The 13,881-nt window shown below is 34.4% G+C and overlaps 1 protein-coding gene across 3 annotated transcripts in view; it reads right to left on the reverse strand.

The window, feature by feature from the left end:
- The window catches only part of IBR3 (acyl-CoA dehydrogenase-like protein), a 403,438-nt gene that overhangs the window by 317,918 nt on the left and 71,639 nt on the right, over nucleotides 1–13,881 (reverse strand). The window lies entirely within an intron of this gene.

Consider the following 13,881-nt stretch of genomic DNA (forward strand, 5'->3'; position numbering starts at 1 on the left):
AAATAATTAAAAAAATGATAAAATTCCAATGAGTAAATAAAGAAATAAAATTAAATACAAGAGACAATATTGTAGAAAGAATGTTAACTTTCTAAATAGAATTTAATAAGAAATAATAATAAACAGAAATAAGTAAATAAATAACATAGCATAGAATAATATAAATTAACTAAATCTAATGAAAAGTCAATAGATGTTTTAACAAATAGACATAACTCCTTAAAATAAAGATATAAAAGGGAGGAGAGTTTAATTTAGAGAGAGGGAAAAAAAAAGGAGAAGATAGGAGTTCAAAAAGGAAAAATGGAAGAGGAGAGTAATATGAAGAAAATAAGGAAGTGACTTTTGAAAAGTTATCAATGATATTGAAAAGATGTGAACCTTTTGAAAGGGTCGTAATTATAAATAGTTGTGACTCTTCAAAAATATTGTGATTATAAAGTATTGAGACTTTTCCAAAAGATTCTAGTTATGAAGTGTTGTTGTTTTTTGAAAGGATTATAACTATGAAGTATAGTGACTTTTCAAAGGATTTGTATTATGAAAGGTATGTTTATGGATTATATTTGTTTAATTATGTTTATAAATTTATTGATATCAATGAATCATACTTGTATATAATATTGTGTTAGCTCATGGGGTTAACACCATGGATATTAATGAGACTCGAAGCATAGAGAATGTGAGATATTAAGATCTCCATTGTCCGCCATGGCCAAGAATCAATATGGACTCGAAGTATGGAGCATGTGAGATATTAAGATCTCCATTGACTGTCATGGCCGAGAATCAATGTGCCAAAATATTCTGATGATGTCAATATATGCATATGTGATTGGTCTTGGATAGAAGATGCCCGTCCAAGAAGAACCTTAAGGGTTGCGCTCCAGGGAAGACAGTGAGGTAGCTATGAGCTAGGAAGCCTGATCTGAAGACGTCTTTAAGATTGGGGTTAAATTAGAGGGTAGAATAATATAGTTAGTTTTGTTATTGTTGTGATTCTATTATTTTGCAAGTATTACTTGTCCCAAACTAACCCTAATAATGGGGACATTACAGTGGTATCAGAGCATGATCTTGCCATCCTATAGTGTTAAAGAGGATCTAGAAAAATAATTTATATGAAAGAGTAATGTAGAAAGTTAATGACTATTAGAAACGATTCAAACATATCCATGATAGCTACCTAAGAATTTGGACTAAAACAAATATATATTTCAACTCAACAGAAGAAATTATCTAATTGCTTGAGGACAAGCAATTTGAGGAAAGGTGGACTGTCATATCCCCATTTGAAGATAGAATTTTAATAATAATTAGATAATACAATGTTGTTAAATAAATAATGATAATAAAATCATATTAAAACTAATACTAAAATATAAAAATAGGAAATAATAATTGTCTATATTATCAATTAAATAATATTTAGTATGATATTATAAAGGCAAAAGCCTACAACACAATGATAACTTGTCAGCCTCTCATGTGGGAGATCTTGAGTTCAAATCTACCCTCCCTTAACATATAAAAATAATTAATTTTAATAAATACTAATAATTAATCTAGGCTTCGGCAATTTAGCAATCAAAATATATATATAATATGATATTTTAAATAATTAAAATAATAATAAAATTCCAATGAGTAAATAAAAAAAACAAAATTAAATACATGAGACAATCTTGTAGAAGTATGTTAACTTTCTAAATAGAATTTAATAACAAATAATTATAAACACAAATAAGTAAGTAAATAAATAATATAATATAGAATCATATAAATTAACTAAATCTAATGAAAAGTCAAGAGATGTTTTAACAAATATACATGACTCCTTAAAATTAAGATATAAATGAGAGAAGAGTTTATTTTGAAGAGGGGGAAAAAAAATAGAGAAGAAGATAGGAGTTCAAAAAGGGAAAATGGAAGAGGAAAGTAATATGAAGAAAATAAAGAAGTGACTTTTTGAAAAAGTATCGATGATATTGAAAGGATGTGGACCTTTGAAAGGGTCTAATTATGAATAAATGCAACTCTTCAAAAATATTGTGATTATAAAACATTAGAACATTTCCAAAGGATTTTAGTTATGAAGTGTTGTGATTTTTCAAAAGGATTATAACTATGACATGTTGTGACTTTTCAAGAGATTTGTATTATGAAAAGTTGTGTCTCTTGGAAAAGAAGGTAAAAAGGTATACTTATGGATTATATTTTTTTAATTATGTTTATGAATTTATTGATATTAATGAATCATACTTGATAATATTGTGTTAGCTCATGGGGTTAACACCATGGATATTAATGAGACTCGAAGCATGAAGCATGTGAGATATTAAGATCTCCATCGTCCGCTATGGCCAAGAATCAATATGGACTCAAAGCATGGAGCATATGAGATATTAAGATCTCCATTGCCTGATATGGTTGAGAATCAATGTGCCAAAATATTCTAATGATGTCAACATATGCATATGTGATTGACCTTGGATAGAGGATGCTTGTCCAAGAAAAATCTTAAGGGGTGGCTCCCAGAAGACAACAAGGTAGCTATGAGTTAGGAAGCCCAATCTAGAAACGTCCTTAAGATTGGGGTTAAATTAGAGGGTAGAATAATATAGTTAGTTTTGTTATTGTTGTGATTCTAACCATTATTTTGCAAGTATTAATTGTCCCAAACTAACCCTAGTAATGGGGACATTACATGGACCCATATGATTGTCATGATTAAACTTTTGGAGCTTCTCTAAAGTTTGGAAGATAAATATTTTGCTAATATCGAAACACAGTAGGGATATAATCCACTTTTGATGGATATCAGGCCTTCATTTTTTAAAATATAATATACAGTCTCGAGCGCTTGGGTGATTAATTTTTCTATGTGAATGAATACTACATACAGAGTCGTGTGTCGGCACTTGGCTGAGTATTGTTCTTTTTTCATTGCCACAAATAGGAATTTGAGTTGACTAAATTTTGGAAACATCTAGAACGGGCAATGGTGTTTATTTGCATGCCAAGTAGCAATGCAAATATAACTCAATTCAAGAACCAATGCGATCAAGAGAATGAGAACCCGAGGGTATAGATTTAAATGTTATATAAGTAATGTTTTTTAAACACAATCACCATTGTAACATAAGTCGTCCAGAGAAGTTTTGACGAACATACACAAGAAACCGTCAGACACAGAGGAAGCGACAGGAGAATTGTGGGAGTTCTCAATGGCTTATGTGGTGTAATTAATAAACTCTAGTTATATAAGCTGAGTGCTTCATATTTGAGAAAGATTATATATCATGAATGGCACATAGAGGCAGATCAATATTGGAGCATTACTAGAACACCACTTCATATTCCAGCGGTAATTTATTGGTCGAGAACAATAATAAATTGGGTGGCAAAAACTTTAGTTTTGAGCATAATATTTGGTGATTTAAAATTTTCTTTAGCATATGTTTACCGGGCACATTATATCCTCGGTAGCAATAATAGTTTTATCTTGTGGTTAATAGAAACGTATATAAATAAACTATGTTGTGAATGTTATGTGGGATGTTGTAATGACAAAGTCGTAACGCCTCTGGAAAGAAAGGGTCAGGAAACATGTTCTAAGAAGATTGAGGAAGCTAGTCCGCAGAGCGTACAACATAGGTGTGGAGCTACCTTTGAACACCCGATAATCTCTTAGACATGGTTTGATAAAATATGACACGGTGTCATATTGGGAATATTTCAGCAGCACTGTAATGTTATTTATAAAGACCTATGCACGATACCTGGAAGCAGATGATTATTTCAAGTTACCGGACTTCAATTTGAAGAAGAGCATCAAGCAGATTGACCTTCTCTAGATTACAAATGAAAGGGAGTGTTGAATTAGTTAGTTATTCTAATGTAACAGATATGCTATTAGCAATGTCTTGATGGAGATTCTTATTCAAAATTGAAATGAATTAGTAATCTTGTTGTACTAGAGTTGAAATTGATTTAATAGAACAAGGAATCTCCTCTCGTGAGATTTTCATGCTTTACCTTGCACTTTAGAGAAAGCTACAAACAAATTTGGCATTGGTTGTAATATATCAGGTTCAAGCTTTGTTCAAAAAATTTGGATTGATGTCTTTGATCATATAGATCTGTCTGGTGGAATCTATTATTATTGAGACCAACCTCATAATCTTTGTTACATATCCCAAATGTTTTTCTTTTAAAATAATATTATAGCTATTGTAATGGTTAGTTAAAAACTCTCAGATATCATGATCTTGTGAAATGGAAGTTATGATTAACCGAATTGATTCGTGTGTAAATGACTTGTTAGTTTATTATTGTTATTTCGACTAACAATAAATGCTTATATTTTAAGATAAATGTTAGTGGTGGTTAGTAGTTGTGACACTTATCAGTTATTGTGTTTTCCTGATATTTCAATTTAAATGGAGGGGCATGTTATTATTGTGAAATATGCATTTTTGGTTGCAGGAGATGAAGGGGGGGAAGCATTGCTAAACGGGATACAAGGAATGCAGCACCAATTTAGTCCATCGCCAGACCATCAGGTATGGGTTCTAACTACTTTGGTGAAGGATTTAATAGCTAGACAACGGAGTATACCTTGGACAGTCATGAGCTACTTGCTCAATTTTTATAACAAGAGAAATATTAAACATTTAACATCATAAGAAGAACTATTACCTCTCTTTTATTTTGGGACTATGGAAGTGGTCAAAATTTAACTTTATATATATAATGCCACCATGATATTCTAGTAATATCTATGAATTGCACTTACATGTATATATACATATATGCGTGCATACCTAGAGAGAATATAATGATAAAAAGGAATTATATGTACTCTCAAATTACACACGCATATAGATATATGTATATGTATGTACAATTATAGGTAGAATTCAATAGCATAATGACATTATATATACATATACATATATATATATATTTGTTTTAAACCATAAGTGCAATCTTTATGTTTTATTATGACTCTATATCGATGAGCGTTCGGCATTAAACTTTTAAAATTTGAAATTATGAAGTTCTTGTAACTGATATCAAGCTCTTTCTTGTAACCGAAAGCACAGGAGGCTTTATCTTACTTCCCCGCAGCTGAAGATCATTCTTTTTATTCAATTCCTTCTTGCCATGAGATTACTCTGAACCCAAGTATCTTCTCTTCTTTCTACCCATTTTCTGGAACATATTACCATATTTGATTTATAGTGTTGAGCCACGCTGGTGGAAGCAATATCACATGGAGTTGTTGCCTCAAGATCACATCAAAGATTGAATTATTTTCTCAGGTCATTAAACATTTTGCAAATCTTTTCTTATTTCATGCTATGCCTTTTTCGATGCAAACTTCTCTTTATATATCACTACCGAATGAAGGAATATAATGATCACAAGCTTGGTTACGTATTTGGGTTATAACTGAGGCTCAAACGTAGTAAGAATTTTTGAGAAGCATCAACCCTGCTCATTCTTTATTTATGACTACTTTCTTATCTATGCATATCAGGTGCATACCCGGAGGGAGTGAACTGATATAGTTCCCTTAAGACTGAATGCTCAACAATTGTTTAACGCATAATATTGTACATTGTATAAGGTTTGTTGCATCATAAAGCATAAAGTGTTTTTCCGACTTATACACTGGTACTTGCTATATACCAGCTATGATAATAATCAAAATTGTATTCACAAAATCTGATTGATAAGGATCTCACAATTACCAGCAATCTCCTAGGATACACCCAAGGCTAGCAGAGCCAACTATAAATGGTTGAAGAGGAGAGGTATTCCTACAAGAAAAATAAACTATTAATTAGTCTCTAAATTGCATGAACATTTAAAGAAACAAAATTGTTTAGTCCAAGTCAGCTCATGAATGTCCAAAATATATTCAGTTGTCAAGTCAGGCGATGGTGATCGGGTTGTTCATTTGCCCATCTAAATCCTTCGCCAAGGTAGATTAGAGGCATGCTTTCCACAATTGATCACTAGAGGTCAGGAGTGCTAGCTGACTGAGGGAAGCTTGATGGAGGAATTCCTCAACCTTGTTTGTTGCTTAGCCGACACTCTACAGCGGAATGCTCGGATGGCAGGACTATAATCCCTCAAGCCTAACTTGAGGTAAGGATGGCCTTTCTCGTAAGAGATTGTCTGGGGATATGTTAAGGTCCGCGGTTGGGAGGTTAAGCCTATTTCAATGCTTCTCCTCTTCACCAAATGTCGAAGCTTTCACAACACATTAATAGTTATTTCAATTTATGTATGAATTTTGAATCTTTTACTTGCAAATACTTTTATATTACTTGAAATGTATAATTGTAAATATGGTTAAGTTGATTTGTTCTTCAAATGTAATCACATAAGTTAGTTATGGAAGTTAAATTAATTGTCTTCCACATGAAATGGATTTAGTCATTACTCAAATTCTGATTTTATATCTTGTATAATCAATTCAGAAATAGTTTCATTTCTGTAAGATGTATCGGTTTATAAATTACTTTATGTCATTCCATTATGATATTTGGTTATAATCTTAGAATATGTTCTTTACATTCAGCTTAGTAAAAATGGTATGTTACAATCTTGCTTATGAACCTCTGAAAACTTTAAGCTTGTTTCTGAAGCTACTTAAATTCTGGAGCTCTCTGTGGTAGATGTGTTTTCCATCGAGCCCGTATTTCAATTGTTGTGTTGCAAATCGTTAGTGGGTTGCTAAGCGAGGAAGCTAGTTACTCTACTGGTATTGATTCTACAACTTCTAGGAGCTGAAAGAGAATAGAACAGCATTGGTATAGACACTTTCAGTGGAAAACATAGGTAATTTCAGTGCATTAGAATTGGTGAAGGCAAAACACAATCAAAACAATGGAAAATCTGACAAGTTGTCTTTTCTCAAAGGAGTTTAATGGTACATTCAGTAGTAATCAGCTATAAGACTTGCAAAAGGAAAGGGAGACTGGGAACAAATTGAGTATCATTAGCTGGTGATTAGAATCAATACAATGTATGGATGATGTCCTTGCAAATTAGGAGGAATTGGAAATATATTTGTCCAAGGTAGACCAGGTAGATTGGAGGCTTCTTAATTGGGGCCTGCAGCTTTCAATGCTCGTTTTGGTTCAGCAGAGGTTTATGAAACACCTTCTTGAGGATGTTAGGCTCACAGTTGCATCATTTCTCAGTAAGATAGACGGATAACAGCTCCTGTAGCAGCCTATGATGATGATGTGTTCAAGAATATTTTGCAGCTGATTGTGGAAAGCTTTCAAAGTTTGCACGATGACAAAGACCCTGCCTATGCTACAAGGGTTAAGATCTTAGATATTATGACAAAGGTCAGATCGTTTTCTATTATGATTGACCTTGAATGCAATGATTTGATTTATCATTTATTTCAATGCTTCCTGACTGAAATTAGGAAGTATCATCCTGATAATGTGAAAGTTTGAATGCACGCCAAAATATCCTTAATCCTTGATGAAGATGATGATATATATAAACAGTTGCGAGCTGATTTGTTGGTCATAAGGAGAAAGGAGTATGTAGTATCACCCATTGCTTATGAGTTCTCAAAACAATTAATTGAGCACAAAATTGAAAAGTTTAAAGAACAAGTCTGATAATAAAAGTAATCTCAATGGGTTTACCAGTTGCAAAAACACCCAAGAAAAGTAAAAACCAAATGAGAAGAAAGCAGATTTGTTTTACATGCCAGCAAACTGGGAAACTAAATCATGTTTGTGAAATCTATAATGAAGATAGGGCAGACAGAAATTCAGGCCAGCAATGAAGAAGATAAAAATCTCACAACTTTGTCGTTACAAAACACAAATGTTGGTATGGATTATGCAACTCTCTATATTGGTGACTTAGAGGTGGTTATAGACAAGCATCTTGAAGAGGATGGCCTAATTCGGGGAGAGTGTGTTGGAGACTTCAGATGGTGAGAATTTACTTGAAAATGATGACATGACAGCCACCTTGTCAATCAAGAAGGGAGCTCAAAGCCTACAATGATATTGATGGCATCCTTGTGAGGACTGATGATTCATGTATTTTTTATGACAGCAACTCACTTAGACATGATAGTGATTTAGTGGAACAATCAAGAACAAAATTTCAGGATGACAGAGTTATGGATGACCAACTAAAAAATGCATGCAAGAGTAACTATGATTCTTTTAAAAAATTGTTGAAAGTTGATGAAGATATGATTGTTGCAGCCTTAGTCTATTGTGATGATACTCAAAGGATCGTTGAGGATTTCTACAAGAAGGCGCAAATAGAAAAGAGGCAAAAGGGGATGAAAAGTGATTTTAATGTTACTGATTTACAAAGGGTTATAGTAGCATTGGAGACTTTGAAACCAAATTACTTATGTCTACTTTCAAATAGGGATTCCATCATAAAGGTTGTTGGAACATATACTGAACAATTAAAGGGAAAACAAAGATGAGGTTAATAGGCTCAACAAGGAGCTTAATGTTGCTCAGAAGGCATTGGATAATACACTAGTTGTTCTTCATGAAGCAGCAAATCAGATTGCTGTCACCAAACAATCTAGAGAACAGGAGGATAAAGGAATGCATGAGTTTTTCCAAGAAGTGATTAAGGAAATCGATAGCATTCAGCATACTTATGTATTAGATAGCTGCCCCAAGAGATCAAGTAACAAAATTTTGGATCATATTAAGCTAGTAGACAATTCTTTGTTTGAGGTGGATGCTAATTAGGCATTTGATAATCTCAGAAGATCTTTCTGACTTCCATGATGAGGATAATCTTGACTAGAGGATGTGGGATCCAATTGCAATTCTTAGCTATGAGTTTTGTTCAATGGATTGGTGTGGTAACCCGATTTTCAGATTTCACATTGTTTCTCATTTTCTAATCAGCTTACACATGATTTAAGTTTCTGACTTCATGAATTGGATAGACTCCTTGCTTCACCAGCTGCATAGACCTTGGTTTAGGATTTATGGGAGTTATAATTTGATCATAGGAGATGGATTCCTAGTCCTTTCTTTACTCATGACAACAACATACCCAAGTTTATTTCAGACTAATGATGGAATGTATGGTCTCTTTGCACCTTTGGTATTGATTTCGACTATTGAGCAGTTTGATTCCTTCATTCATAGTTCAGGATGGACAATTATTAGTGTGCATTTCCATTAGAGATTAGATCACTCATAGATGGAGAGTTGTCCAGTATTAATAGCCCCTCGAGACATTTATATCTTCTCATATCTAATGGTTGTGATAGTATAATAGTGTGGGATCCTCATATTGGCATAATTGATGATTTACTTCAGCGGAATATTAATGAGTGGCTACACATTTTTGGGCCTCAGACAGTTTTAATCAAAGTAGTGCAGCAGATGGGTGTAGCAATGATTCTTGAAATGACATAGGTTCCATGTACCCTATGGATAGATAAGTTTCACTTATACCCCTTGCTTCACACTATGAGAGCATGTTATCTCATTGTTTTCAGATCGGACTACAAGGCTACTTGCAAATTTATATGAGATCCTGGTACCAACTGCTTGAGGACAAGCAATGTCAAGGAGGGAGGACTCATAATATCCCCTTCTTAGGACATTACGAATTCTGAAGTCAAATTCATAAAATATTAATTTTGGCTCAAGGGAGCTTAATGCAACTTTATAAAATGGGTCAAATTAATGTTATAAAGTAGGTTAAAGGTGACGAGAAGGAAAAAAGACAAAAGGACAGGAGAAGGAAACTAAAGGGTCACTGTTTTCAACATAAACGAAGGATGAGGAGTTCATTTTCTATATACTTGGATTTTGATACAGTTTGAGATTTCTCTTAGAGAAATTGAGGAAGCTTCAGCTTCTATTCAAGATCCGAGGACACAAACCCTCAAGTTCTTCTTGGGTGGATTGGATGTAGCCGTGATTCATCATCTGTGGTGAATTGGCAAAGTTCACACTTGTATTTCAGGTTCATTTCTGATTATCCAATCTGACTATTATCATTGTTTTTATGATTGGACAGTTATTGTATTGTTGAAAATTATAATGCAATAACATATTCTTAGTATTTTATATGAGTATTTGTTGGATTCTATTGCATAAATTCTTGGTTCGTGTTTCTGAAATTTATTTGAGAAAATTTGAAAGGAATATCCAGGTAGGATATTACAGCGTGTCTCTTTGCCTTCATACAAGTTTGTTCATTGGTTGCATCTCAATTGGTCGATTTAGTTGCACTTCATAATCACTTAATCCAAATCAATTCACCCACTATAATTAAGGGAAAGTACCTTGGTAGAAAGTAACGTATAAGTATAGATCTTGATTAGATACTTGGATTGGGCAATAGCACCCTTCCTTGGGTTGTGTCGATCTAGTTTGAGCCCCTTTGAAGGATTGTGATTCAAGGTCCTTTCACATTCATAATGTGGCATAAGAATTTACACATAACCAAACATACAAAACATCCCTAAAAAAACTATGTTACATTTTTGGTGAACCCGATGTGAAATCCTCCATCTTGATTTTTGGTGGTAGATTGCCTATACCTACTTTTCTTTTGCATTGGTTCACTTACATTTTGGTGAACCTGTTTTACTACACATCTTTGGCATAAAACCTTCTTGATTTGGTAGTTAGATCTTGCATTTCTTCCTCCTTCATTTTCTACTAAGATCTTACATTTCTTCCTTCTTGATTAGTAGATCTTGCATTTATTTCATTAGCTTTAGCATTGCTTTGTATTTTCATTGTGTATGCATTGTGATCTTTTGCATTGTGCATGAACTTTATCACTTTGAGTCCCACCTGTAGCATCCCGATTAAAAGAAGTTGTAGACGCAAGGGTTCCTTTGCTCCTAACTCTTCCTTATTTCCTAGAACCCTTGATGAGACCACCATACTTCCTAATGATCTTTATCCTAGCACAAAGCATAATTCCTCCCATTCTTCCCATGACAATGATGAGAACTTACATCTTCCTCTCGCTCAAGTCCAAAATCTTACCAATAAATTGGAATAATGGAAAATTGGCTACTAGAAGAGAACCATAACCCTGAGGTTGTTTCTACTATAGAAGTTGTAAGGAAACTTATTCAAAATGATGACCATTGCATTGACGTTTTGCGTAGCATTTCCCACCTTATCAACACCAATGTTAAATCTTTAGCGAATAGTGCTCAAGGGATTGGATATGTTCTCCCTCCTAGGAGTGTTGAGCCTTCCCTCCCAATTCCTACTTACATTCCTAGTGTTCTTACTTATGCGCCACCTATTGTCACTTCTCTCCAAACATCCAATCCTACCCCTACAAATTTTCCTAATCCCACTCTCCCTATGAGTGTCCCGAGTGTTTCATTACCTTCAACAATGCCTCCTTACAACATTGTTCCCTTAACATATTCTAATCCTCCTCCAACCAATTCCACTATGATTCATGCCTCATCTAGCATTCCTTCTATGTCTCATAATTTCACTAACACATCCAATGTGTCTCTTCCTATCACTTCCTCTACCGATCCATCCATTGATAGCCTTGTCCAAACAATTTTTGCCTTACAACGAATTGCTTCGTTCACACAAACCAAGTATAACATTCTTACATGTGGCATTGCTAGCCCTATGTCCATAGACATCATTAGAGCTATTATACCTCCTAACATTGAGATTCCTCATCTTGATACTAATAATGGTAAGGGTAATCTTGTGACTCATATGAAAACCTCTCATCTCTTGTGTAGTGATATTGCTTACCAATATGGGTTCATGGCTAAGTTATTTGCTAGAACCTTTCGAGACAAAGCCTTGCAATGGTATTGTTTCTTACCTCCTTATTCTACTAATTCCTTTCAAAAGCTTGGCAATGCCTCCATCCAACAATTTCAAAACAATATTGGCCCTCAAATTTCTTTCACTGACTTAATGCATTGTAAACAAGGAGTTGAAGAAAGGATTAGTGATTTCGTTAGTAAATTTAAACACTTGCATTCCCAAATTTCTTATCCTATGCCTAATGTAGATATACAACATATATTTATTTGTAATTTGCAAAAGGACATTAAAGATTAGATTCTTCTTATTGAGTATACTTCTTTTTCACAAATATGTATAGACTTGCAACACTTCATCATTATCAACTACAAGTGAGCCATTTTAAGAGCAACACTCTGATGGCTCCTATCAACATTCATAAGAGTGATGTTGCATCTCATTCTAATAAGTTTCAGAAGCCTTACAATTATTAAGATCAACAAATCATCTAATGAAGTAGATGCTCAAGTGGCAACCATGTCTAAAGGTTTGTCTCCCTTGTCCTTTGCTTTTAGACCTAATCTTGCTTATACTCCTTTATCTGATTCTTTGCATAATGTGATTACAAAATTGCTCAATGCTAAAATTATTAAGCTTACTACCATTAGACCATTGGACACTATTAAATCCCTTCCTAAGTCTTATGATGCTAATGCTTATTGTCACAATGCTTATTGTCACAATAACCGCTAGCCCAGTCATGATACTGAAAGATGTTATTCTTAGAAGAATGTTATACAAGATTTTATCAATTTTAAAGCTATATCTGTTGATATTACTATTACTCATGGGAACAAATCGATAGCGCCTCCTAATAAGAATTCGCAAATTTACACCAACCCTTTACCATCTTACACTACCAATACTATTACCCAACCTTCTTCACTCGACAAACACATTAGCTATGATAATAGTGTTGAAGAAGCCAACCATGTTGACCATGTCCAACCCAAAGCTACACCAAAAACTCAATCTCAACCTCAAACAAAACTTTGTATTACCTTTTGATAATGTTGAGATGATTAATGCACCTGATGGTCCTCTTTACATTGTTGCTAGGGTAGCTCATATCCCTTCTTGTTGCATTTTACTTGACCCTTCTTCCATGGTAAGTTTATAACTGATGAACATCTCTTTTGTAAACGAATGCATAGTGATGTTTATGATTCATCTAATCTGTGGATTCAAACTAGTCATGGCCTTCTTTATCATCCTTGTGGTATTATAACTCTTCCCACATTTGTGTTATTCCTACTTCTGATCAATTTCAAGTTAAGCTTGGTATTCCTTGGCTTTTGTTTACCACATAGAGTAATGGATAAATGCACACAGACAATGAACAAGAACAACTACAGTAGAACTCCTTTTATTATTCACACATGCCAAGACATTACATTATGCTCGATAAGATGATTTACAATGATCCCAGACGGGGTATAAATACTTCCCGAAGGGGTTTGTCGGCTACATAACAATTCTAATCTACCCATCGGCTACAAAATACAAAATCTCCGACGACATAACCAAGTCGGATACTGAATGCAAATTCTACCGACAACATCATCCCCCCCAAAAAGAAAAGTCGTCTCCTGATGACTAACAAATTAGGAGACAACCCACATACAACAAACAAAAAATACCAGAGAGAAGGTGGTGCCCCTGAAGAATGGTGTTGCCGACGCAACTCATAGACTTGCTCCATCTGGATGTTCAAATCCTTCTAAATCCGTGTGTCTTGGCTAATTGCAATTCCTGTTCAGTTGCTTCCTTATCTCACATGGTCGCTTCCTTATCCCGCAACAGTGCTGCATGCTCAGCTACCCACGCTGCCTGCTGGCTGGCCAAGTCAGCGGCTATCTCATCTCTAACCTCCCTCTCGACAGGCAGAGATCTCTCCACTGCGACCCTATCGGCTGCCCTGTCTGCGTCTGCACACCTGCAAGCATAGTAGACTTCTTTGTACAGGCCTACTATCTCGTGTGCCAGCCTCTCCATGGAAGTGTTACACGGACCCAACTCTAGCTCGGTAGCC

The sequence above is a fragment of the Cupressus sempervirens genome, chromosome 2 (assembly GCF_028749045.1).
Source record: "Cupressus sempervirens isolate cs-2001-9-10 chromosome 2, ASM2874904v1, whole genome shotgun sequence".
NCBI classification, from domain to species: domain Eukaryota; kingdom Viridiplantae; phylum Streptophyta; class Pinopsida; order Cupressales; family Cupressaceae; genus Cupressus; species Cupressus sempervirens.